This window comes from Ursus americanus, chromosome 33 (genome assembly GCF_024610735.1).
Source record: "Ursus americanus isolate L20-20 chromosome 33, mUrsAme1.1.p, whole genome shotgun sequence".
NCBI classification, from domain to species: Eukaryota; Metazoa; Chordata; class Mammalia; order Carnivora; family Ursidae; genus Ursus; species Ursus americanus.
Window position 1 is genome coordinate 1227469 of NC_142159.1, and position 27477 is coordinate 1254945.

The 27477-nt window shown below is 43.9% G+C and overlaps 1 protein-coding gene and 1 non-coding gene across 19 annotated transcripts in view; one reads left to right on the forward strand and one right to left on the reverse strand.

Moving 5' to 3' along the window:
* The window catches only part of MACF1 (microtubule actin crosslinking factor 1), a 329876-nt gene that overhangs the window by 255101 nt on the left and 47298 nt on the right, over positions 1-27477 (reverse strand). The gene's annotated exons all lie outside the window — the stretch shown is intronic.
* LOC123776131 (U6 spliceosomal RNA) lies at positions 8029-8135 on the forward strand. The gene has a single exon (XR_006775282.1). It is a non-coding gene; the product is annotated as a U6 spliceosomal RNA (small nuclear RNA).

The following is a 27477-nucleotide window of genomic DNA, read 5'->3' on the forward strand; positions in this document are numbered from 1 at the left end:
CCTCGCTACCCTCAGACAAAGACCAAGAAACCAGATGACCTCTTGTAGTCATGACCCATGCCCACTCCACAAATAAGGACTGTTTTTGCCAAACAGTACTAATAAAAGTTCCCCGTAATGAAAAGGAATCCTTGCTGATATCCAACTATGGAGACACTAAACCTCCAAGATGTGTCCACATAGAGAATAAATCTTTGCCTCAGTTGACTGATAAAAAGATCATTCCTGATGGGAATGTTTGCCTCCTTTTTATTCTAAAAAGACAAAGGCCTGACAGTCTTTGGAAGCAACATTGGAAATCAGGAAGATAAAGCTACACTCAGCATTTGTAGTAGACAGACAGTAGTAGTAATATTTACAGAACTAGTCAGTATTTCCTGAGCACGCACTTTGTGCCAGACACTGTTCTAAGTCCTTTTTACATAATTACCTCACTTGATTCACATTACCACTCTATGGAAATAGCACAATTATAATCCTCGTGTTATAAGCTGAGAAATTCTGGCTTAAAGAGGAAGGGTAAGTAACGTGCCTATAGTCAAACTAAGTGACAATGTGGGCTTTAAGGTCATCAGCAGTGCAGGTCCTTGGGGAACTACTATTTTGGATGCAGTTCAGAAAAGACAGGAAGAAAGTAAGTCTAGCAAAAGCACTCACCAAAAATGGGACAAATTTTGTTGTTTCCTTTTTTCCACCTCTGCAAAACGGGTGGTAAAACCTGACTAAGTCTCTCCTGGTTCTATTTAGCTATCTCTCCTTCCCCTAAACCCCTCAAACACAGTACCTTCACAGGCTCTGAGGTCTTCCCACAGCAGCTTAAGGAAAAGAAAAAAATGAGAAGGAGGCCTTAATCAAAAGCCCTTTTCTTCTGGCAAACAAAAGGCTTTGGTATTTCCACAGACAGACTAGTTACTCTCAACCCTAACCAAAGATTCTTTGGCAGAGAAAGAAATATGAAAATGTTAGGCTTGTGGGAATGGCTTGTGCTTTGGGCTTTTGTGTCTCAGTCAGTAAAGCCAGCCCACTGAAACACAAACACACGGCCGGTCAGTAACTCAAGGCCGGTTCAGTTAACTCCAGGGTCTAGGGAGAGAGAAAGAGCGAAATCCTTACTACTCCTGATGGTCTAAGACCTCTCTCCCCTGCCCCCTTCCTGAGAGGGGAGTGCTCGACAGGTTTTCAAGTACACTAGGCAGGAAAACACATCTGAAGATACAGACACATAACAGATCAAATTCTGACAGTGTAAGAAAACCAACAGGCAGTAGCGGAAGCAGGCAGAGAGGAGGCCTAACTCCGGGGGCTCTCACTAGCCTCTGTGCTTCTCACCCCAAATCAACAATGCAGAGTTTTAGCACTTTCCTAAGTAAACTGTGAAGATCTGGCAATTGTCTCAAGTGTTTTCTCCACTCAGCACTGGGTTTTAGAGGCATAGTGTGGCCCTGAATGGCCTTAAGTGGTCATTATTTGCCCAGCAGGGGAGAGAGAAATTAAGACTATTTTTAAAAATAGGTCAATAAGGAGAAAAAGGAAGGGAGACAGTCTGCCAGAAGACAGGAAGGCCCTAGCAGCACTGACCCCAGATATATCTGGGCTAAACTCTGAGTCTGTGATACTCCAACCCCCACCCAGAGCATGAGAACAGTAGCATTACGATAATAAAGTGCCTAAAGCCTTTATACCCAGTCAACAGCACCCTCCCCTTGCTACCTTACCCATGATATTATCAACAAAACCACTATGAGGACACACGCCCGGTGGCATAACTCCTAGCAGCCAGGTCTCTGTCACAGTGGGAAACAAGAGTAGCCGGGTATGAGGAGTCTCAGCCTGGCTTTGAAATCCCCTGGAGTGAACAGCCCAAATTAAGGTGTCATTGCTATCTATGGTACCAAATCTTGAGGCGTTAGACCATGAGGTAATAAGGTTCCATACGGTTTAGGACTCTAAATCGTCTTGATTACCCAGGAAGCAGGTCCTCATCTTGCCCCCATGCAGTATCAAAGGCAGGTGGAGTAAAAGGTCCTGCTCAGCCAGGCTCAACCCACTGGAAAGTTTCAAACGTCTGGCATATAGTAGGCACACAAATTTTTGTTGAATGAATAAATGAATAAAACATTTCATCTTCAACTGCTATAATCAGTTCCTTCCTACACCCAAGAGGGTGGAGGCAGTGTCAGAGAATTCTAGACAGTAGGAAGAAAAAAAACCTTTCTTTTCCCTGCCATTCCCTGGTGATCAAGCTCTTCTGTTGCAAAGTATAATGCTCCCTTCAATATAAAATTCATTACTTGACTGTTCTCCCCCAGAGTTGGGTAACAGGCCACACTATCCTAATCAAGGACAATGGTTCCTCTGCAGCTGGTATGCAACACAGAGTCCTCTGAAAGATGGCAGGCCATAGTCAGGGAGATGTCCCTTGCAGCAGTTTTTAGACAACAACAACTTGGAGTCAATTCAAGCATTCAACAATTAAGAAAATGGCTAACTGAAGCCACTATCAACATTATAACTTGACTTATAATGACTATAGGGAAACAGTTAAAAAAAAAATCTTTACAATGTTACATGAAAAAGGCATGCAAACATATAGGTATATGTTAAGTGAAAAAAGCCAGACACAAAAGGCCACGTTATAGGATTCCATTTATATGAAAGATTGAGAATAGGCAAGTCAGAAAGCAGATCAGTGGCTGCCAGGGGCTGAGGGAGGGGAGGGAGTGGGGAGTGACTGCTTAATGGGTACAGGGTTTCCAGCTGGAGTCATGAAAAGGTTCTGGAGTTAGACAGTCATGATGGTTGCACAACGCTGCAGATGTATGTAATGTCCATGAACTAACTTTCTTCATTTATTTAGTAGGCTCCACGCCCAGTGTGGAGCTCAACTCAGGGCTCGAACCCACGACCATGAGATGGAGGCCTGAGCTGAGATCAAGAGTCAGACGCTTAACCAACTGAGCCACCCAGGTGCCCCTGAACTGTACACTTCAAAACAGTTACAATGAGGGGCACCTGGCTGGCTTGGTCAGTGAGACGTCTCCTTCAACTCAGGTCCTGATCCCAGAGTCCTGGGGTGGAGATGCATGGGGCTCCCTGCTCAGCAGGGAGTCTGCTTCTCCCTCTCCCTCTGACCCACCCCTCTGCTCCTGCTCCTGGTCTCTCTCAAATGAATAAATTTAAAAAAATCTTTAAAACAATTACAATGGTAAATTTTATGTTATGTGTATTTTATCACACACACACACAAAACCTAGATTAGAAAACACACACACACACACACACACACACACACACACACACGCCAGGATTACAATTATGTAAAAATAGACGTGAACCAGAGGAACACAGACAAGTCCGAACATCTGTTAAATTAAAATGGGACTTCACCGACGTAGGACAATAAATAAAAATCGTGAAAGGAAAAGAAGGCCAGAAGCATACAGCCAGCCCTAAAGCCACACTTGCAAGCGTGCAAATAAGTGCCGACCAAGTGGGGGACAAGTTACATTGCTCACCAGGCGCCAGAACAGCAGGTGTGCGTGCTATGGGGTGAGAGAGAGAGGTCTCAGGCCCTCCTCAGCCCTGTCCTCTAATCCCCCTTAAAAACACTCCCTAGGGTAGAGAAACCATCTGCTTCAACCAAGCCTAGAGCCCCACAAGTGTATTAACTCCTTCACTGCTGACCTCCTGCAGATGGGCTTCACTCAACAGTAAGTGTTCATTTTTAAAACGCCTTTAAATGTTAGAACATAAGCTCTTCACAAGGGAAGAGACTTGGCCCCATTCTCTGGTGTATCCCTAATACCCAGAATAAATCAACATCAGGGGATACTCAATAAATTATTGCTTCATTTATGCCTATTTTCTAAAGTCTCCCTCTTTTTGTCATTTGTTCTCAGAGTCTGACCTGGCTTCCTCAAATTCACTCCACCAACCAATATTGTGTGTGCTTGTGTATAAGATAACTGGTCTCCTCACTGTGCGGTTTATCCCCAGATCCCAGTGGCCAGCACAGCACACACGGTGGGTGCTCAACTCTACCTGTCAAATGAAAGAATGGCTCACTTCGGTCACCATACCTTGTAAGTGCTCTGCGATGAGCACTTCAACCTGGCTAGGTCTGGGCTAAGTACTGTGGGAGTTATGGAAATGGAACGTCTACAGAGTGGTCCCCTCAAAAAGCATATAATTTCGACGGGAAGACAAAACTACCATGTAGGAAAGTGATACAGCAGCTTTGGACAATGATAATCCAAGAAGTCTTCATGAAGAAGAAAGCCTAAAGTGAGGCTGGAAGGGATGGATAGGTTCCAGTCAAGTATACAGAACAAGGGTGTTCCAGGTAAAGAGAACTGCTGAACACATGGCAGCAGGAGAGACTGAATGAGGTGCTTCGAGATACCATGAGGAGATGGGTCTGTCTGCAGCTGGAAGTGTGTTCTAGGAAATTATGTGAGATGAGCCTGGAAGAGTCGGGGGACGGGTGGGTGGGCAGAACACAAAAGTCTGTCATGGGGCACCTGACTGGCTCAGTCAGAGGGGTGTGCGACTCTTGATCTCGGGGCCATAGGTTTGAGCTCCATGTTGGGTGTAGAGATTACTTAAAATAAATAAACTTAAAAATTTTTTTAAAAAATAAAAGGTCTGTCCTACTTTTTGGTAATAGGAAGCACAGGAAACAAAATATGAGGCAGCTGCAGTGGTTCAGGCATGAGGAGATAAGTGACTGGACCAGAGTCATGGCAAAGGGAGCAAAGAGGAAAGCGCAAATTTAAGAGAAATTCTGAAGAAACAAAGGACCATCGATGACAGACTGAAAATGCGGGTTGAGGCAGAGAGAGAAGCCAGAGATGTCTCCAGGGTTTCTGATGTAGGAGACTAGAAGAATGTGAGCACCACTGTCAAAAATGGGGAATCAAGGAGGAAAGCCAAGTCTAAGCTTGGTTTTGAAAGTACTGAGTTTGAGGCGATATCCAAGTACAGAAGTCCTGCAGGCAGTTGAAAAATAGACCAAAAAATTGAGATTTTTTTTAAATACATACAGTGGAATATTATTCAGCCTTAAAAAAAAAAGGAAGGAAATCCTGTCACATGCTACAACATAGATGAACCTTGAGGACATTAGGTGCAGGGAAGTCAGCTGGACACAGAAGGGCAAATACTGCATGATTCCACTTACATGAGGTATGTAAAGCAATTACATCCACAGAAGCAGAAAGTAAAGTGGTGGTTGCCAATGCGGGGTGGGGGGGGGGGAGTTGCTGTTCAACCGGTATAGAGTTTCAGTCACGCAAGATGAGAAAGTTCTAGAGATGTGCTGTACAACAAATGTGCACACAGTTAATATTCTGCTGTACATGTAAAAATTTGCTAAGAGGGTAGATTTGGTATTTTATGTTCTTTATCACAATAAAAAATAACACCTGAAAACATTGAGAGATTCTTAAGGAGTAGAAGGCAGATGTGGGAGTTTGCAATTTCAAAGAAAGACGGGCATCAAAGAACCGGCTAGAGGGGGAAAAAAAGAAAAAACGGTCAGGAGCAGTGTAATAGCGCCAGCTACATCTGTATTGTGGGTTTATGTGCCTGCACTGTTAGGAGTTTTACATCTGCCACTCCATTTAATCCTCGTAATTTTATGTGGGAGATAGTACTGTCCCCATTCTACAGGTGAGAAAATGGAAGCTCAGAGAAAGTAAGTAACCTGCTCCAAGTCACTCAGCTGGTAAATGAAGGAACTTGGATTTTAACCCAAACCCGCCTGGATCCAAAGCCCACGTTCCTCCCACATCACTACATTGCCTCGCCCCTTAGGAAACTGCCAGTGGTAGAGTCAGAAAAAAGAAAAGACCCAGCAAAAGGCACACAAACAGCAATCGGGTACAGGAAAACCGAGAAATGCCCTCACGGAAGCTAACAGAGGAGAACCTTTTAAAAAGGCAGGCGAAGTCATCAACAGTGTCAAATGCCAACACTCCAACACAGACGGAGGTCCACACTCCAAGTGTGTCTGTAAAGAGTCATGTAAAGGGGCGCCTGGGTGGCACAGCGGTTAAGCGTCTGCCTTCGGCTCAGGGCGTGATCCTGGCGTTATGGGATCGAGCCCCACATCAGGCTCCTCCGCTATGAGCCTGCTTCTTCCTCTCCCACTCCCCCTGCTTGTGTTCCCTCTCTCGCTGGCTGTCTCTATCTCTGTTGAATAAATAAATAAAATCTTTAAAATAAAAAAAAAAGAGTCATGTAAAGATGGGCCAGGTACGGCAGCCCACAGAATTTCAAAGAGGCCCAACCCCCAGCTAAACGGGCTTTTTCTCTCCCTCTTATCACTGACAGGCACCTGAGGCTGCTGGACTCCTGGCCACTCCACGGGCCTCCTGCTGCAGTGCCTGACCAGTCCCAGGAAATACCCAGCCAAACACAAACTGTTGCACAACATGGGGTCAGGTTTGACTTGAGCTGCGGGAGAAGTGGATCACCACTCCAACTTTCATGCAATATCCGGTGTTTGTTTCCAGAACCAAACTTGCTTTTGAGAAGGCTTTCGCCTGCTCTCCTTCCTTCTGTCATCCTAGACAAACTAAAATCAGCTACGTATGGCCCCACTTCTGCTGCGGCCCAGCCTCCCTGGAAATGACCTGTCATGCTGCTGCCAGAGTCAGGCTTCTCTTAAAAAGCCCCACACTGTTTATATCATTTCTCTGCCTTGAAAATATCTAGCGCCTTCTTCTGCCTACGTTATTCCTTAGCCCTTTATGAACGGAGACTCAACTTTCCATTCCAGCCTCATCTCTCACCCTCAACAACTGCCCATTCTCCCCCGCTTCCTACTTTGTAACACTTCCCATTCTTCCCCAGAGGAAACGGAGACTTCCATGAGTCTGTTCCTTTGCACACCTGTTGTCTTTCCAAAGTACCTTTCCTCCCTTCTTAACCGCCAAACTGCCACCCAACTTCAAGATTCAGCTCCAGCACCATTTTCGCTGTCAAGTCTTCCCCGTCACCCACCATGCTGCCCCTAGTAATCACTCCACCTCTGCTCTCACAGCACTCTGTTGATATCTCTATAAATAGCACCTGATATGGAGATAAACAGACAACTATACTCCCCCCCCCCGACTGTGCACAGGACTGACAATCCCTCAATGCCTTGTACAGGTTTTCAATGAAAGCAAGGAAGTGGGGGAGACACCTGGCTGGCTCAGTCGCGGGAGTGTGCAACTCTTCATCTTGGGGTTGTGAGTTCAAGCCCCAAGTTGGGTGTAGAGATTACTTAAAAAATAAAATCTTCAAAAAACAAAAACAAAAACAAAAACAAAACCAGAAAGGTATGGAGGGAGGGAGGGAGGGAGGGAGGGAGGGAGGGAGGGAGGGAGGGAGGGAAGGGAAAAATATGGGGACTTCCAGAAAAGAGAGAAGAAGCACGGAACATTATCAGGGAGTAAACCAGTTAGTTGGTAACAAATTGTAAAAAACGATCTTCCAAATCAAAGGATTTCAATATATATCATACCAGGAAGTCTAAAAAGGTTCCTCCCACTCCACAATGAGCAAAGGATGCTGTTTAGCCACTGGCATTCATTCAGAGGGACCATCCCCACAGTTGTTATAACGAATAATATATATGATTAGGGTGACTAGCATGGCGTTTCTCCAGGAAAAGAGCCAAAAGAAACTGTGGCAGAATGGTGCAGGCAAGAGCCTTACCCTTTCAATACTGATAATCTAATTTAAAAAAAAAACACAAGACCAAGGATGGGGGAGAAAAAATAATTTATATTTTGTTAGCATATAGGCTCACTCTGAAGAGAGAAGCATAGTAAACACTCATCACCTATTGTAATAAAAAACACAGAACTATCCCCACACATCTGAAAGTCCAGAGTACTAATCGCTATGCCATGGAACCCCATATTCTCCATGCATTTCACACCAGTGGCAATAGAAGCCAACCCCAGTGTGAACTTGGATTGACTGATAACCCTCTCCAGGCCAGTGACATGCAGTAAGCCTAAAATATATACAGTTAAGGTGCTCACTTGGGCAGCACATATACTAAAATCGGAACAATACAGAGAAGATTAGCATGGCCCCTGCGTAAGGATGACACGCGAATTCATGAAGCATTCCATATTTTTGATGGTAGCTGTACTTGTGGTGAACATAGCATAATGTATAAACTTGTCAAATCACCAGGTTGTACACCTGAAACTAATGTGACATTGTGTGTCAACTATATTCAAATAAAAAGAAAAAACAAAAATTATTTTTAAAAGCTAAATATAAGGGGCACCTGGCTGGCTCAGTCAGTGGAGCATCTAACTCTTGATCTTGAGGTTGTGAGTTCGAGCCGCAAACTGGGTATAGAGATTACTTTAAAAAAATTAAATATTTTTTTAAAAAGAGCTAAATACACACACACAAGCACACAATTAAGGAGGGGATAAATTTTAATAGTACAAAACTGTCATGCATCTAAAAACTACGGGACTTTTACTGAAGGTCTAAATAGGTGCCTAGCGCTGTAAAAGATGTTGACAGGCCTCACCCCAGAAACATGCAGATTCCCAGATTCCTTGCACTGGAGAGAATCACCCCATTGTGATTGGTTTGCTTAAGGGCCCTGGGAATGGGAGGGGCAGACAATTCTCACTGTGAAGGATGCAATCCTGTGGGTGACTCAAGCCATTTTCCACTATCCTGGCTGCTGTAAAGACAGGCATTTCTATTGACCCCCACCCCCTGCACACAAAGTCCCATACACGTGTCTTCTTTCTGTCAGTCCTCAAGCTAATTTCCAAACACCCCAGTGTATCATCAGCTAGAAAAACCACATGGTCTGCTCCAGGATGTCAACTCCAAGTCAGAAACAAGACTGTACACTTATCAAGTCTGTAATTCTACCCTAAGGCTGTCAGTCCCAAGTAACAGAAGCCAATTTGCACTTAACTGCAATATGTTGATTTCTTTCAGAGGCAGTCACCTACCACAAGCAAGGGTGATGACATAGTAGTCTGTCAACCAATTATATCAGGTTAAACTGGCCCAATCTACTAGCTAGGTTCTAGCTCAGTAACAGCAAGAAAAGAAAAAGAGAATCTCAACCTCGGACCAATCTGGGGTTCCAATCCAGAATCTCTATACAGCAATGATTAGGTCATTTTTGGTACTGCAATTTCCTGATCAACACTGATGGATCTCATAGTACAAGCGGAAAAGGTACTAGGGTTGGGAGGATCAATGAAGCCATTTAAATGCCTGGAGTTGCTAGCACAAAAGTTTCAGAATAAAACAGTGCAGTGATGAGATGATGACATGTGGGAGCTGCTGACTAAGTGAAAGAGACACTTGGCACCTGTCCCATGATGAAATTAACTGCATAGTAAAATATCTGAACCAGCTGGCCATTAAGCCTGAAGACAGAGCTATCCCTAGAGGGCAAGGGGCCAAGAGCTTGAATACTAAGGGGTATTCAAAGTGTTACAGGTAACTTCGGTAGCTTTTAAAAGTGCAATAAAGTTAAAAACCAACACCCAGAGCTTTGAATCTATGTATTAAGATCAGTAATTCTACTTCTAGAGATCTATCCTAAAAAGATCATCAGAAATGCATAGAAAATTTTATTTATGAGGATGTTGATTATCGTATCATAGCAGAAAAAATTAGAAATATGCATGCCACAAAACTGGGAAATGTTAAATAATGATCCATATAAATTCCATATAGCCGTTAAGAAATGTTGTAGACAGGCAGCAGCTCTTTCTGTCCACGGGTCCTGTCCCCGTGCTTTAATAAAACCACCATTCTGCGAAAGAAAGAAAGAAAGAAAGAAAGAAAGAAAGAAAGAAAGAAAGAAAGAAAGAAAGAAAGAAAGAAAGAAAGAAAGAAAGAAAGAAATGTTGTAGACAGATAGGTAAAGGCATAAAAAATGCTCACAAAATAATAAACAGCAAGATAGAGAATTAACATTACAATAAAACGAAATATATAAAAACAATGTTATACATATGGACACAAAAAGATTAAATGGAAACCCAGCAAGTGTGAACATAATCTGTGAATTGTAGGATCTTCATGATTTGGGGTTTTTATTTTTCTGTGCTTCTTTTTTTTTTTTTTTTTTTTTTTTTTTAATTTGACAGAGATAGACAGCCAGCAAGAGAGGGAACACAAGCAGGGAGGAGTGGGAGAGGAAGGAGCAGGCTCCCAGCAGAGAAGCCCGATGTGGGATTCGATCCCGGAACACCGGGATCGTGCCCTGAGCCGAAGGCAGAAGCCTAACAACTGCGCTACCCATATTTTTCTGTGCTTCTTATATGGCTAAAATTGTGCCTCTATTTTAATGGCAGAGGAAAAAAACCTAAGTTTTGTTTTGTTTTGTTTTCCCCCTAAGATTCTTTATTAGCCAGCCACATTAAAGAGGGGAAAAAAAAAAAAACTCCCCCCAAAAAAGCCAATCTCTGAAGGGTGGTGTCAGGGTGTGAGGACTTCTCCTGCCTGCCCAGACACGGCGCTAAGGGACAGTCTTCCCGGCTGGCCAACGAAGTGGATGTCCAAAGAAAAGCGATCAGATAATGAGAACGATGACCTGACACTTCAGAACCAAGAACTAAAACTGAGCCCGCAGCTCGTCAGTGGTCACCGTGCTCACTTGCTCAGCGTGGCCGCTGCCCAAGGCATCCTGGGAGCTCCTCATCTGGGACTGCCTACGGACTGGGAACACCATCTTCCCAATGCTTCCAAGAGCAGTCCATTTCCATTCTTTGAGATTGGTTTTAATGTTTCAAAACAGCCTGAGTCTTACATAGTATCATTTTCTGACCAAAAATTAAGTAGAACTATAAAATGACTGTAGTTTCTCACGGGAGTCATAAATCTGCAGTGAAGAGAAAAACCACACAAAAGGTTGTATAAATGTATACAGCATAGGCACCGATGTCAGAGGCTTTTTTTTTAACCCCCTATGGTGACTACTGAAGGACATTTGGATACAGGAGGTTAGTTCAATTCTTCAAATGTCTTTTTATGCTTCACACATGCCGGGCAGGCAATGAAACAGATGCAAGAAGAAAGGAGTCAGGGTGCCCACCTTTAGCAACAGTATGACGAACATCTCCTGGGCTCTAACTCTGTGCCAGATGCTACACTTACTACTGCATCTAATCTTAACCTTTTGTGAGGTAAATTTTATTATCATCCCCATTTTATAAGTGAGAATACTGAGGCTTACAGAAGTTACAGGAAACTTACCCAAGAAGTAAAGAGTAGGAGGAAAATCAAATGTTTAAGAACTATAACTAAAATATAACTATAACAAGTTCAATAACTACAACTAGTTAATAACGGTAACTATAGGCATGCTCTAAAATAAGTACGTTTAAAGTGCTGAGGAAGAGAATTCTATCTCAAAATGCAAAGGAAGAAGAAAGAGAGAGAGAGAGCAAGGAAAGGAAAGGAAGGAAACAATGGGGGAAATGAGGTTGGGCTAGGCACTGAAATGTGGGTGGAAGTTTGGTATATAAAGAGAAGGACGGCGCGCGTGGGTGGCTCAGTCAGTTAAGCATCCGGCTCTTGGTTTCAGCTCAGATCATGATCTTGGGGTCCTGGGATGGAACCCAGGCTCCAGGCTCAGGGCAGAGTCTGCTTGTCCTTCCCCCTCTGCTCCTCCCCCTGCTCATTCTCTCTCTCTCTCTCTCTCAAATAAATGAATAAATAAATAAATAAGTCTGAAAAAAAAAAAACAGAGAGAGAGAGAGAGGACAATGGTTATTCCAGGCAAAGGCAACAGGACAGTGTATGCCAAGGAAGAGAAAGGCGAAAGTGTGTGGGTATGCTGGAGTATACTGGGTTTTGTTTTGTTTTTTAAGATTTTATTTATTTGACAGAGAGAGAGTACAAGCAGTGAAGAAAAGCAGAGGGAGAGGGAGAAGCAGACTCCCCACTGAGCAGGGAGCCAGACGTGGGGCTCGATCCCAGGACCCTGGGATCATGACCCGAGCCAAAGGCAGATGCTTAACGACTGAGCCACCCAGGTGCCCCTGGAGTATACTGGTTTTTAAAAATCAGTCATTACCTAATGGACCTATCACAACTTTTTTTTAGAAAAGACTAGAGAACCACTTTCTCATCATTCAACTTCAACTACCGTCTCTGCCTCCCTAGTTAATCCCCAATTACCAAGCCACAGCAGAGGCCTGGACTCTGCCAAAGAGCAGGACTTGGGCCAATAGTTAAACCTCTTGTACCCACAGGAGAGGTCCATCTGGGCAGAAATCACTCAACGACTATGGTTTTTGGCAGGCCTGAAAAGTTGAAATTAAAGCCCAGAAGCCGCCACAACAATGGGATACACTGCACCCCAATACTGGTGTCAGAGCACCAAAGATTCACAGGAAATTGGGGACGAGTACTTCAAAAGACTTCTACAATGTGTCTATTCTCCCACTGGGCTCCCTTCAACACTAGATGGAAGAATGGCTGTAAGCTGAACCATGTCAAGAAAAGCAAAGTAAGTAACTAAACAAAAAGGGAAGCGCAGGACCTCTTTGTATCAGCCCCTCTGCAATACACAAAGATACAGGTGAAAAGGAAAAGGGAAGTAGTTATTCACCATAATCTGGAAGCACAGTGGGTGATACTCCGCCCATTAGACAGTTTGACAAAAGCAGTGGTTTGTATCTAACCATCTGCCTGGACGCCCAGAGTTGAGGAAATAATTGTCTAACAGCTTCGACAACATTCCAGAAATGATTATAAATACCAAACCACAACAACTACATGCCCTCTTTCAGGCACCTCTCCACCCGAAAAAGATTCAAGTTCTGGGAAAGAAGGAAGGTTAAATCAGATGCTTTCTCTGGGTGAATGAACAAGACGACTGCTTTATCTTATACATTTTACGCTATAAAGACTATTATGCAGTGTATATAAATGAAGTTAGGATTAGAAAACAGGACACAGCTCAAGGAGGCCAGTGTGGGGAAAAAAAGATCTATTGTCCTCACCTCAAAGCACCATACTCTGCTCTCCCGCAGAAAATAAGGTGCCCCAATGTGTGTTACACATACACTTGGGCAGTTGTGGCTATTCTCCAATAGAGCAAATACAGCCATCTTGGCTGGTATATTCCCAGGAAGTCCTTAGCAGGACCGATGTTCTCAGATGAGCCAAGCCTTGGGTTTTCCAATGTAAATGACCTATGCCATGGGAGTATTTAAACAGCTACGTGGATTAATACATGTAAAGTCCTTAGAACAGGGCCTTGTCCATAACTAACATTTGCTGAATGCTTGCTTTTATTTCTATTATCAGTAGTGCTATTGTCTTCCTGTCTCAACCATCATAACCGTCCTACAGTGAGATCAATAAGACCAGGAGCCAACCATGTGGATGGATGACCAGGGCTACAACTCCCCAGCCAGACTGTGACTTGACCGAGCTCATCCTGGACTAAAGCAGGCACAAGGACTCATCATGATTCTAAGTCTCCGGGAGGAACAGAGGAAAGAAGAGATAGAACCAACATCTGGTGAACTCTGGTAACATTCCAGACACTCAACTGTATATATATCCTCTTGTTTAATGCCCACAGCAGTAAGTGCTTCTGAGTTCATCTTGGAGAGGCAGAACCAAAATAACCCTCGGATCTGGGGCGGGAAGAGCAGAGTGTGCGCTGCCACTGCAACTGTGGTCTTTGCTATGCTCTGATTTCAGCCCCATGCAGGACACACCCCAGGATAGGTGTATCTCGTCTGTTACTTGTTCATTCCTAGCACTGTTACTCACTCCTTCCCAGAAAAGAAAGAGGCAAAGGAGGGAGGGGGTGAAAAACTTTACAGGTGGGTTAAGAAAATAAATGATTGCCAAGCTGGTTTTAATATAACCTCTTTCAAAAGCAGAAATAACCTTTGCTAGGGTGGAATTTCTAAACTCTACACCCCTGAAAGGATCAAATCAAGACCTATTTGTACCATTAGCTCCACTGAGGAAGTCAGAAGAGTTACAGGAAACTGGAGACCAAAGCAACCCCTATTTAGGGAGTGAAGAAGGACTCTTTCCTCCATGCATGTTTCGTGGGAAGAAAACAAGAAGTGCCCCTACCGGTCATATCTGCACTTTGTTCCTGAAGCACCTGCAGCAGAAGAGGACAGGGTTATGTGTGGGGTGGTCTCCTGAGAACCTCAGGAATCTACGTAGGTCACTTCTAAACTTGATTCACTTAGGCCACGGCCATGGCCACCCTCATGTGATTTAACCGCTCATCTAAACCTGACACAAAGAAGAACCAAAAAGAAAAGTCGTACTCTCCAATTCTGTAGGTAAGTCAATCTCCTGTAGTTTCCATCCACCACCTATCCATCTTCAGGAAGCTCTGGCCTTTTATCACAAGACTGGTGCCAAGGGTAATAGGGAATAAAACTACACTAAGGAGCTCAGCATCCAAGGAGAGGCCTTGGGTTCCTACTCCAAACCTTTTCTTCTACTGAAGGAACACTCAAGTTATTAAGTTTGATAATCCTTCCATGAGTTTTGCAAACAGAGGAGGGAAAGGGCTCCTTCTGCTGGGTGGGCATGATGCCCAGGAATATAGAAGGATCCCTCTAAGACAGGAAATAGGGCAAGAAAAGGGGGCTCTTCTTTGGCACAAGGGTATATCCTTGTACCTCCCCTCACCCAGAGCCCAACAAAGCCCAAGAACTGGACGAGTGTCTGAGAAGCTCCACTGGTTCCGTGCTGCATCTCACACCTCTTCCCCATGAGTCTGGATGAAGAAGTCCGGACTCTTTCTGCCCTCTCAAAACTTCCTTTGACAGGGAAACAACAGTTAATGTGACTCATTCTTGCTAAGACCTGCCTGATGCCTGATGAGCTTGCAGAGACCCAAACCTAAACAGGAGTCAGGAGTCCTGGGGAAAAAAAATATTTATGCAGTGCAGAGGGAGACAAAAGGAAAGAGAAAGCAGAAATTAGTAGAACAGTGCTTTACAGCTGCATATCCCTTGATAGCATACAAAGCTTTCCATGTATATGCTCTCTTAGAAACAGTTCTTCAACAGATAACGGAAGGAAGGAAAATACCCAAAGACGCTGGCAGGATGGGAGTCTCCCACTCCCTCCTCCCTAAAGAAACCCACTTACCCTGTTCCTCTCTCTACCTCCCCTACTCTCTCTGCACCCACCCCATGGTTGCTCTGGATCCAGAATCCAGACTGCTGATGAAAGAGGGAGGGGTTGAGCACCTTCCTAAGCACATGGAAATAAAACCAATTAATTAGAGAAGCAGCAGCAAAAAGATTTCCTTCATCTTCCTCTCAAGAGCCAAAGAGGCCTGTATTTTTTTCATCTGTGGTCAGTGAAGAGTCTGCCAACCATGTAAAGCAGACACTATTCCTTTTAAATATTATTCGATCAAAAAGTTACCTCCTTTAAAGTCACTGATTTATCCCTTTACATGGCTTTCCAGGCCTGTCAACCTGCATTCCTCCTCCCCCCAACCACTCCCTATTCCCCGTTCTCTCCAGGTGGGACTCTGACTCACTGTAGACACAGGCCTTGGAAAACCTGGCCCAAGAAACAGCTACACCTAGGTGAGGCTGCAGTGCCTGATGGCAAGAGCCCTCCACCCTCACTGCCCCGGGAGTGCCCTGAGCTCTGCTCGACTCAAGAGAGCAGGGGACATTTCTTCATTGCCCATTCAGGCAAGAGAACAGTCGGCTGTTGAAGCAGCTAAGAGGATCCCCTCCCACTCACCCACTATCGCATTTACAATGCCAGCCCTAGACACACCAAAAATTATGGCCAGCTCAGAGTAAGAGGGCTTTCCAAGCCCCCGAGCAACTGATAGAAAGTAAAGACCCCACATAACACACAACACAGCAAGTGTTCACAAACTCAGCAAGGATAAAGGCAGGGAGCCAGAAGCCCCATCATACCTCTAAGGTTGTTGAGTCCCTCCAGGAACTTTTGGTACTTGTAGGCATTCATGCCCCTGCCCAGCTGTGTTGGTTCAGTGGCTAGAAGCAGGCAGCATGGCACGGTGACAGCTGAGAAGTGAAAGCGTTAGAACCGACTGTCTCTACCACCGCACCTCCGAGCCCCCAAGAACTGGACTTTGACCACATTTACAAGTGACGTCACCACAGAAGGCTTATTACATTACAGCCCTTTGTGCTCCCTCATTTGTTGCAGCAAGCGGAAATACCTCCCCAGGAGGGGACAGCCCCTCCTTTGTGCAAAAATGAGGCGGGAGACCACAACAGGCCCCTGCCTATCATCTGCCACCTCATCTGCCACCTTCTCTCTCGACTCCAGCCCAGGCTCCACTGGGATTACCACTCCTCTGGTTTAAATTCTAGGGAAAGAGGCTTTAATGCTTCTCAAGACACCAATTAGGGGCTCATCTAACATTGGAGAATGAAACCTTTAAAGCGCCACACAAGAATGTCACTACAGGAGCTCTTGGGCAAATATCACATGGCAACGGGGCAGGTTTTACAAAATAAACAATGGACACTGCACTCTGCCTGCAGCAGTCCTGTTTACAGCATGGAACACAGCCACACACAGGCGAGACACTGCTGATCAACACAGTCCGTCCGGGAGACAGAAGCAGAGACTGTGAAGCCCACTTCCTAAGTGCTAAATGCACAACTTGGGAAGGCGGGACGTTCTCCATAGACAACTCAGGAGAAAAGGCAGTTCAGCCACCCCCCCACCATGCTCCCCACTCCAGGGCACTATTCTGCTCAGCTGACTTGTTTTTGGTTTGCTTTAATGATGTCAGTAGCTCATGTAAATTTCCTTCTACTCCATTAGCCTCAAAAAGATGACCCGCCCCCCGCACCGCCCAATAATCACAGGCTTGTAGGATAAACTACACAGATTATATAATAAGGGGGGGAACCCTGAGATTTCTATAGCATCTCATTGTAAGAAATTCAAAGTGCTTCATCTGCAGGGTGCCTGGGTGGCTCTTAATTTCAGCTCAGGTCATAATCTCAGGGTCGGGAGATCAAGCCCCACATGGGCTCCGTGCTCAGTGGTGAGTCTGCTTGAGATTCTCTCTTTCCCTCTTGCCCCTCCCTCAACTCGTGCACATGTGCCCATGCTCTCTCTCTCATATAAATAAATCTTTTTTAAAAAGTGGTTTATCTGCATCATTATACTCATCTTTTAAAATGTCTTTATTTAAAAAAACGTAAATTTTAATTTACATATGAGAAAATAAGTTAAGCAATCTGCCTAAAAGTCACACTCTGGTACTCTGGCTCATCTTACCATAAAAGCCTCAGCATCCTAGAAACCCATGGCAACGAACGGAGTTAGACTCCATGGAAGAACGCCTCCCAAGAGAGACACCCTTCTCCCCAGTCCTGAAGGTTTTCCAAGCAACCTGCCATGCAGGCCGCCATTCGGTGACTTGGGGTAGAACAAATACGGGGAATGTCAAACATAATGTTCCATAAAACTCCCAATTATGCAGGTTGGATGCAGGTGAAGAAACTGTATAAGCGGCACTGTGAAAACAAAGAAAAAGGAGTGTGCCCACGTGAAAAGATCAGGCTAAATAAGATTAACAGCTGCTAAGATAGCAGGGAGGGGAACATTTTTAAATAATAAAAGTATCCAACCCAAGCTTTTGTGCCTTCCGATGCTACCAGCCAGTCAACAGTACCAACAAGGCAGCCAACCACTGTGCGCAGATCTGAATATTTATTAGGAGTCAAGGGGGACACAATATATGTTTCCTCTTTTCAAAAGAACAATTTCATGGGCAAGATTCAATGGTTAAAAGGGACCTTAATGTTTACAGAGCGTAAGTTAGACAATGGGAAACAGTAAAAAAAAAAAAAAAACAACAAGAGTCTATGATGTATTAATTACTGTGAGAATCACTATATCTTTGAGGTCACCGAGTCCCAAAGACCAGATCCTTGGATTCCTCATCTGTGAAGTAAGGCTGCAGACAGAGAAAGGCAGACATAAACATCAGTTCAGACCGTGTGTCTGTTTCCTGCATATTCCACTTATTTCTCCTGGAAGCGAGTGGATAATAGAGGACAGTGCAAAGAATTTGAGTTGTAGAGTCAAAATACCTGGATTCCAGAGTCTACCTCAAGATCCAACTTTGCCACAAACTAGCTATGTGAGCAGAAGGCCCAAATTCCTATAAAACACTAGTTATTCGGGGCGCCTGGGTGGCACAGCGGTTAAAACGTCTGCCTTCGGCTCAGGGCGTGATCCCGGAGTTCTGGGATCGAGCCCCACATCAGGCTCCTCCGCTATGAGCCTGCTTCTACCTCTCCCACTCCCCCTGCTTGTGTTCCCTCTCTCGCTGGCTGTCTCCATCTCTGTCGAATAAATAAATAAATACATAAAAATCTTTAAAAAAAAAAAAAACACTAGTTATTCTTTTCTTTTTAGGTCACAAACTCTAATGAAAATCTGATGAAAACTAAGACACTCTCACTAGAAAAGGGCACATATTGACCTACATACAAACTGTTGTTTAGCAGTGGAGAGAGGTCAATGAACCACAGGTAGAGAACCTCTAAACTGATCTGCATGATCCATCCTGTGTCATGATCTGAAAGCAACATAGTGCAATGTGAATCTAAGAATGTAAAAGAACAATCAATTAGCCAGGGAGGAACTGGGTGCTCTTGCTTTAACGCCACTATAAAATCCTATTCAGAGACTCCTCCCACCTGAAGGAGCAAAGCAGCCCAGACAACAGGAATCTAACAGCAGGAAAAACTGACTTTTAAAACAGCCACTTGAACTAAGTGCATTTTAAAAGACAACACATGCTAGTTTGTCATTTCCTCTGTGTGTTTCACCACTGGAATTGTTTAATAACATTTTATCAGATAAAAATTAAACAAAAACAAGGATGTTTGGCATTATGAAGTGAGGGACGGTTCCAACTCAAGGCTTCTGGGAAAGGTGGGGGGGGGCAGCAACCTTGACTCCAGTTGTATTCTTGCAGACCACGGACCTTTCCTCAAAATCAGGGCATTTCAAAGCACCATAGTCCAATACCACTACATGCTCTTTGTGGCTGTTCATCTTTCATCCTCGTGGTTCCACACAGCGAAGAGTGAGGTGAAACCTCAGGTGGCAGGAGGGATGCTCCCTGAGTTCCAGACAAAGATGAACAATGTGAGAGGCTCAGAATCTGGCAGTCTAACAGGCACTCTCTGGCCAGCTGCTGACAGAGGGGGAAAAAAGCCCTGCTGTCTCCAACAGCCCTGACAAAGGCACAGACACCTCAGAACGAAGTGGAACTTGACTGAATGCAGGCAGATGGGGGAGTGCAGAGGGCAGTGGGTGAGATGCAGTCCTTAGGGCTGCCTGTTCTACAGGGACAGGATGACGGCTAAAAAGGAATACCTACCCTGCCCTTGAGTGGGCTCAGGAACACCAGAACCTAGGTGGAGTGAAGGCCCGAGTCAGGTTCAGGACATAAATCCTGAAACAGGAGGACAAGTCTGCCAGTAGAGAGTCAGAACTGAGGAGAAAGTTCTAGGCTGATGAAGAGAAAAAAAGCCCTACCCTGGAGTTTACACAGTCCCCCAAAATCACTCTACGAATCAGTTACTTCCATAATTCTTTCAAAGCAATCTTTCTTCTAAAAACAAAGGTCCTTCTCCCACAGGCACCCCCACATCAGGACGAGGGAAGCTAAACCTGGACAGCCAGTTCAAGGAATTCGCCCAGCCATTCATTCTACATACATTTGTTGCGTACTCACCACACACCAGGCACCAACCTAGGTGCTGGGAACACAGAACTCAGAGTCTAATGGGATAGAGAGCAGGATAAAAAAGGAATCACCTGTCTGCTCAGATTCAGGGAAGATGAGGGTCATAGGTGGTCCAACTGAAGGCACAGCTGACTTCCAACTGCTCACTCTCTAGACCAGCCCTAAAGACAAGAGGTTTAGGGATATGAAAGGTAACTCTCCTCATATAAATACACCCCCCCTTTTTTTTGAGGCCAGTTGGTACTGTTACTCCAAAGCAGCTGCTGACCCAGGAAGACAGCAAAAATGTCTCCAGTGACTTAAGAAGCCAGTAACAAAAGCAGGTGCCAGGTTCATGGTCCTATTCAGGGAGCAAAAAAGATCACTTTCTTCATTGTCTCCCAATGGCAGCAGTGTCTGATGGAAAAAGGGGTTGAATTACACCTTGTCCCTCTGGTCTGCTAGAGAGAAAATGAGTTTGCCATCTGAAGAAAGAGCTGTCCCCAGAGCCGGAGCTGCCTCTGCAGGGCTGAGGAACAGAAGACAAAAGAAGTCAGACCTCATGCTTAGAAGGAGAGAACCGAAATGGCAAAACCAAGGGAGGCTTTCAGGGAACCAAGTGTTTTTAAACAATTCCAGTGGTGAAACACACAGAGGAAATGACAGCTAAGGTCCAAGGAGATCTGCCCACTCTGTGCTCAACCCAGGCTTGGAGAGCTACTTTGTACAGACCAGACTTAGACTCTGGGGTCTGGCAACAAGTTTAAAAAGGCCTTGTGCTAACAGACACATGAAAAAATGTTCAAAATCATTAGCCATCAGGGAAATTCAAATCAAAACCACATTGAGATACCACCTTACGCCAGTCAGAATGGCAAAAATTGACACGGCAGGAAACAACAAAAGTTGGAGAGGATATGGAGAAAGGGGATTCCTCTCACACTGTGGCTGGGAATGCAAGTTGGTACAGCCACTTTGGAAAACAGTGTGGAGGTCCCTTAAAAAGTTAAAAATTGAGCTACCCTATGATCCAGCAATCGCACTATTGGGTATTTACCCCAAAGATGCAGATGTAGTGAAGAGAAGGGCCATATGCACCCCAATGTTCACAGCAGCATTGTCCAAAATAGCTAAGTTGTGGAAGGAGCCGAGATGCCCTTCAACAGATGACTGGATTAAGAAGATGTGGTCCATATAAACAATGGAATATTACTCAGCCATCAAAAAGAACGATTTCACAACACTTGCAGCAACACGGATGGGACTGGAAGAGATAATGCTAAGTGAAATAAGTCAAGCAGAGAAAGACAATTATCATATGGTTTCACTCATCTAAGGAACATAGGAAGTAGGAAGATTGGTAGGAGAAGAAAGGGAAGAAAGGGGGGGTAAACAGAAGGGGGAATGAGCTATGAGAGACTGTGGACTCTGGGAAACAAACTGAGGGCTTCAGAGGGGAGGGTGGTGGGGGAATGGGACAAGCCAGTGATGGGTATTAAGGAGGGCACGTATTGCATGGTGCACTGGGTGTTACACGCAAGTAATGAATCATGGAACTTCACATCAAAAACTAGGGATGTACTGTATGGTGACTAACATAATATAACAAAAAATTATTATAAAAAAATAAATAAAATAAAATAATTAAAAATACATAAAAAGGCCTTGTGCTTTTAGGCCACATGCTCTCAAATCCGTTCCCTCTCCTTGATCCTTTTCTTTCTGGCTGTGCGGTCCATGGAAAAACAGATGAATCCTAGGAGTCCTCTCCTCCCTACAATGGTTATGTAATACTACAAGACCAAACAAGGTGAAAAGGACTGACCAATTGGGAGGAAAGGCAAAAACACCTGCTCTTAAGGTCAATCTGTATCTGCCATGACCTCTGATTCTAGCTCTACCTAAGACTTAAGATCCCCTCTAGGTTTATAACATCATAAAGTAACCTAATAGCCTCACAAGGCATTCTGGGGACATAAGAAAAAGGTCAGAGACAAGAATCACCTACTACTGGAACAAGGTTATGGACCTCCAACAGAGAGATGGGAGGGAAGGACATTTATTTCAACAAAAGCATCCTGACAGAGCTACAGGCATCCAGGTTTAATGGAGATCAACAGTTTCCCCCTCCTCCAGGAAAGCTTCTCTCATTAAATCCATCAGGACCCAGAGGACACAGCTGCACTCCATGTCAGATAAAGGTGCCCGCTAAGGAGAACCACATTTAGTTATTCTGACAAACCCGGGGGGAGAAAAGTGCTTGCTGGCTCAATTCACCTGAGCTCCTCCACCAGCAAATAAAACAAGTCTCCAAGACGACAGGCCACCAACTTCCCGTAGCATTCCTATGTTGCTTTTGAGCAGAGGAAGGAGGCAAAATAAACATTTTTGAAACTCAGATTCTAGACACTAAAAATAGCATAATGGAATTTTCCTCTGAAGCTGGCTTTTCCTAAAAATGAGGTTATATTAGGGGAAAAAAAAAAAGGCAAGAAAGATTGTACAGTGATGACTCCAGGATGGCAGCGTTTGAGTTCTAAGAAACTAGTATCTTGAGTCTAAGATAATATTCAGTGGGGAAACATCACAATGTTAAGGAGGGGCTAAAAGTACCTAACAGGCAGAACCTCAGTAAGGTGACAGCAGCTGTTTAATGAGTATTTGTACATACGTATCTGCTATAGTGTTATCTATACTTGTCTACATGCTTGAAATAGTCATAATAAAAAATTAAAGTCATAGATCAGACTATCCATCAAACTTACAAATAGATATACTGTTTGGCTCAGTAAATGCACACCTAAGAATTTTTCCTATAGATATACATATGCAAAATGACAAGTGTACAACAGGCTTTTCACTGCAGCATTTTGTAATAACAAAAGATCATCCATCAGTAGGGAACTGGCTAAACAAATGATAGTACATCTACATAATGGAATAATAAGCGGGGCGGGGGTGGGGGGAGAGAAGGTCTTTATGAGCTAAAACAGATTCATCTTCAAGATGTAAGTAAAACAAAGAAAGGTCAGAGTGTATGTTATCCTCTATGTTTTTTGTTTATTTTTTTTTTTACAAAGGAGGGAAGAAAAATATATAGAATTTAGGTTCCAGAAAGTCAGGGACTTTTATCTGTTTTCTTCACTGTTTATCCCCAGAGCCTAGCTTAGTACCTGGAACATAGGAGGTGCTCAACAAATATTTGTTAAATAAATAAGTGCACGAATCATCTCTGGACGGCACAAAAAACTAATAATAATGATTGTCTTCAGGGAGGGGGAAAGGCTGACTGGAGTGAAAGGAAGATTTTTCGCTGAACATCTTTTTGTACCTTTTGAATAGTCAATTACGGGAACGTATTACCTAGTCAAAACATAAACGAAAGCTTAAAAGCCGAGAACTGGAGATTCTAAATCCTGACCCCAGCACTGCCACGGACCACATACCTCCTCACTCAATCATTCATACATTCAACAAGCCTGCCCTGTGCCATTTGTACAGCACGGAGGAGAGAGGTGAAGAGCTCAGAGCCTCTTCTCTCAAGCAGTGTATGCTCTAGGAGTGAGACGAGCACGTGTACCAACATGCAGTACAGCGCAGCTGATGCTGGTAAAGGTGCACAGAAGCAAAGAAGCACATGGAAGCCTAGGGAAGGCTTCCCAAAGGAGATGGTGCTGCAACTGGAACTTCGGGGCCAGACAGAACTAGATTGACGGGGGCAGGAGTGCTGGAGACAGAAAAAGGAAAGTAGAAACATGAGAGAGCACAATGCATTTAAGGAACTTAAAATAGTTTGACATGGCTAGAGTGTAGGGTACTCTCTACCCTGGAAGAATGATGACGGGACATGAAAGCTTTGCATGCCATGCTAAAGAAACCGTATTTCACCCTAAAGACAATGGAAAGTCATCGAAAGCATTTATGCTTGGGAGTGACTATTTTTTTATAATTAGGTATTAATTTCAGAAGTGCATTCTAGCAGCTGTGAAAGGAAGGGGAGCAAGACAGAAGGGAGGGGAACCAGTTAGGACACTATCACAGTTAAATGCTGAGAAATAACAGAATCATAACAAAGAAAGCAGCATTGGGAATGCGAAGAAAGGAAGGGGTGTGCAATCTGAGGTAGAATTATTTACATGGCATTTGATCACTATTTTATTTGAGCTAGACTGGGGGTGGGTGGATGGACCATGTGAGGTAAGATTCTCAAATGATTCCCAAATACCTCACTCGTGTGACTAGGTGGAAGACAGTGCCTTAAAGTAAGGTACAGGAAAGAGAAAAGCAGGCTTGCCGGGGTGGAGATGAAGGGTTCAGTGTGGAACATGTGGAGTAAAAGACACCTACAAGATACGTGAAAGAAGTCCTCCAAAACCCAGAGATAAGTGCATGGAGCTCAGGAGAGAGCTCTGACCCAGCAGTTGAATCTATGTGTCTGAATAAGATCATTCCAGAAAACTCTGTAGAGGGCCAAAGACAAAATCTTAGAAGGACCTAGTTTTTTTTTTAATTTTTATTTTTTTAAGATTTTATTTATTTATTTGACAGAGATAGAGACAGCCAGCGAGAGAGGGAACACAGGCAGGGGGAGTGAGAGAGGAAGAAGCAGGCCCCCAGCAGAGGAGCCTGATGTGGGGCTCGATCCCAGGACTCTGGGATCACGCCCTGAGCCGAAGGCGGATGCTTAACGACCATGCCACCCAGGCACCCCTAGAAAGCACCTTTATCAAAAGGAAAACAAACCTGTGAAGGAAGGAAGAAAATCAGGAGAGGATAAGGTCACAATAAGTTAGGGAAGGAGAAACTTTCAAGGACCATGGAGCGTTTCACAGAGTCAAGTACACAGGAAGGTCATGTAAGATCAGGACTGAAAAACCCCCATTGGATCTGGCAATTAGGAGGTGATTAATGACCTTGGCAACAGCAATTTCAGGAGAGCAGAGGGGATTGGAAGCTAAAGGGCAGGGACATATACCACACTTAAGAATCTTGGAGGAAACAAAGAACATGGCTGTGAAAGGGGAAACACCTAACATCTCTTGTTCTCCACTTCACATCCCATAATATATCTGTGTATTTAAGAAAAATAAGTAGGAAAATGCGCATAAAATAGTGCTAGCACTTTATTAAGTGTTAGGTACAGAATAATAATCCAATATATTAATAATACATTAAAACTGGTTCCATTTACTCCATAAATTACCAACTACTTTTGGACACTTATGTGCTGGCAATAATGTGGGAGATACAATGGAGTTTATGATACAGTCCTCAACCTTGAGGAGCTTCCAATCTTGCACATGTACGAATGGGATATTAAAGTACAATATAAAAGATACAGAAAAAAAATGACCCTCAGCATTTAAGAAATTAGGAACTAACTTCCAGTGGGGTTGATCAAAGGTTTCCTGAAGGACTCTGAGGTGGGTTGTGAACAATGAGTAGGATTCCACATGGCAGACACAGTGAGTGAAGGCCCTCCAGGAAGACAGTCTTGTCTGGCTCAAACCCGAGCCGGCAGCAGGAGAGGGTGCTGGAAAGGTTATTAATGGAGGGTGTTAAGTATCAGGATGAGATGACGGAGCCCTGCCTCTCTTCTGACTGTCGCTGTGGCGTGCCAACTGCCTGTGGGCCATTTCCACCTGAGCATGCCATGACAGCCAGCACTCAAGTTATTAAAAGTGAAGCCACAGTTTCCCTCCCCAAATTGATACCTCCTTTTAATTTCCCACTTCGAGTAATGGCATCCTTTACCTAGCCCACTGTTGAGTTCTTTTCAGTTCTTCCCACTGCCTCTCATCATCTTCTCCTTTACTCAACAGCCGGCCTCTCCCGTCTAATCCTTGTTAACTCACACCCGAATTGCTAAAAGGGCCTCCACAGAATGGATTTCTCTCCTTCTCACCCAATCCATGTTACACGCGGTACAACATCAGTCTTCCTAAAACACAGCCTCAATTAAATCATCCCAATACAGGGGCGCCTGGGTGGCTCAGTAATTGAGCGTCTGCCTTCGGCTCAAGGCGTGATCCCGGCGTTCTGGGACTGATTCCCCACATCAGGCTCCTCCACTGGGAGCCTGCTTCTTCCTCTCCCACTCCCCTTGCTTGTGTTCCCTCTCTCGCTGGCTGTCTCTATCTCTGTTAAATAAATAAATCTTTAAAAAAATTAAAATTAAAATTAAAAAAAATCATCCCAATACATAAAACCTCCAACAGCAACACAAAACCTACCAGAGGAAAAAAATCTCAAGGAAGTGTAAAAACTCAACTACATGGTACAATGTCTGTGGAGGGCAATTTAACAAAATGTATCTAAAATTTTTTAAAGTGTGCAGTGACTTTTGACCCTGTAATCTCACTTAGGAATTTATACAAAAGAAATGTGGTCACGTGCACAAAGAAAAAAATATAGACATACATACAAGAATATTCATCTCATTGTTTAAAACATCAAATGCAGAATTACCTTAAAGTCCAACAACAGGGGGACTGGCTTAGGTGCAGTACACCCATCCGAGGGAATATTGACAGCAATATAAATTATTATATGGGTACGTATTTCTTGACACTTTCACCATAAAGAAAACAAGTTACAAACAGTATATTTTTGCAAAATATATATTTACATGTATGTATCACAGAAGAAATATCTGAAAGAAAATATAGCAAAATGTTTACAGTGGTTATCCAAGTGATGGGATTTCAGGTGACTTTAATTTTTTTTTTAAGATTTCACTTTTAAGTAATCTCTATACCCAACATGGGGCTCGAACTGAAAACCCCAAGAGCAAGAGCCCCATGCTCTACCGACTGAGCCAGCCAGGCACCCTTGGGAGACTTTAATTTTATAGTTTTCGTTATTTTATAATTTTCATACAGTACACCCAGATACTTTGTGAAATAAAAAGAGGAGGGGAGATTCTACCACAACTAATATCCAACAGTAGCATAGCTCTTTGAGACTTCCCAAATGCAGAGACAGGAGAATCTGTATAGACAACCCAACAACTCAACCAAGTGTACGGCACCAGAGAAACAAGGATGAAGAAGGTCTGATGTGCCCTCATTAAACTCTTCGTGTAAAGGAGCCAGACGATTAAACAGATAACTGTAAAATAAGATAAATACTATTACAAGGGGATGTATAAAGCACCATGAGAACTCAGATGAGGAGATAAGTTCTATCTTTTCTGGTTGGGGCAGGGGGAAAGAAGCCGGAACATCATAAAAAGCTAGTTAGTTTTGAGCTAGCATGAAGACTGCTTTACAGTATGAACAGGAGTCTGGGAACAGACGGAGTAGAAAGAACACCCAAAGCACAGGGAAGTGCATAAACAAGGGATGAAACTGAGAATCAGGCCCATTCTAAGAAGTCTGAACTTCACCCTGAAGAAACAGAAAGCAGTGAGCACTGGAGTTTTCAACAAAGGATAAAGTGTAAAACTCAAGCACATGGTATAATTTCCGTGAAGAGTACTTTTGCAAAATGTATCTTAAAAAATTTTTAAGAGTACAATGACTTGGACCCTGCAAAAGTCACTGGCAGTAAGCCAAAGATGATGAAGATCTCAAATAGGGCCGTGGATCCAGCCAGGATGGACGGATGAGAAAGGGTGGGTGCTGAGATGAACAAACAGAACTAGTGTCCAATCAGATATGGAGAATGAAGAAGACAAAAAAAACAGACGAACCCCAAATCCCTAGCTCGGGCAAATAGGTGGAGAATGATACTGG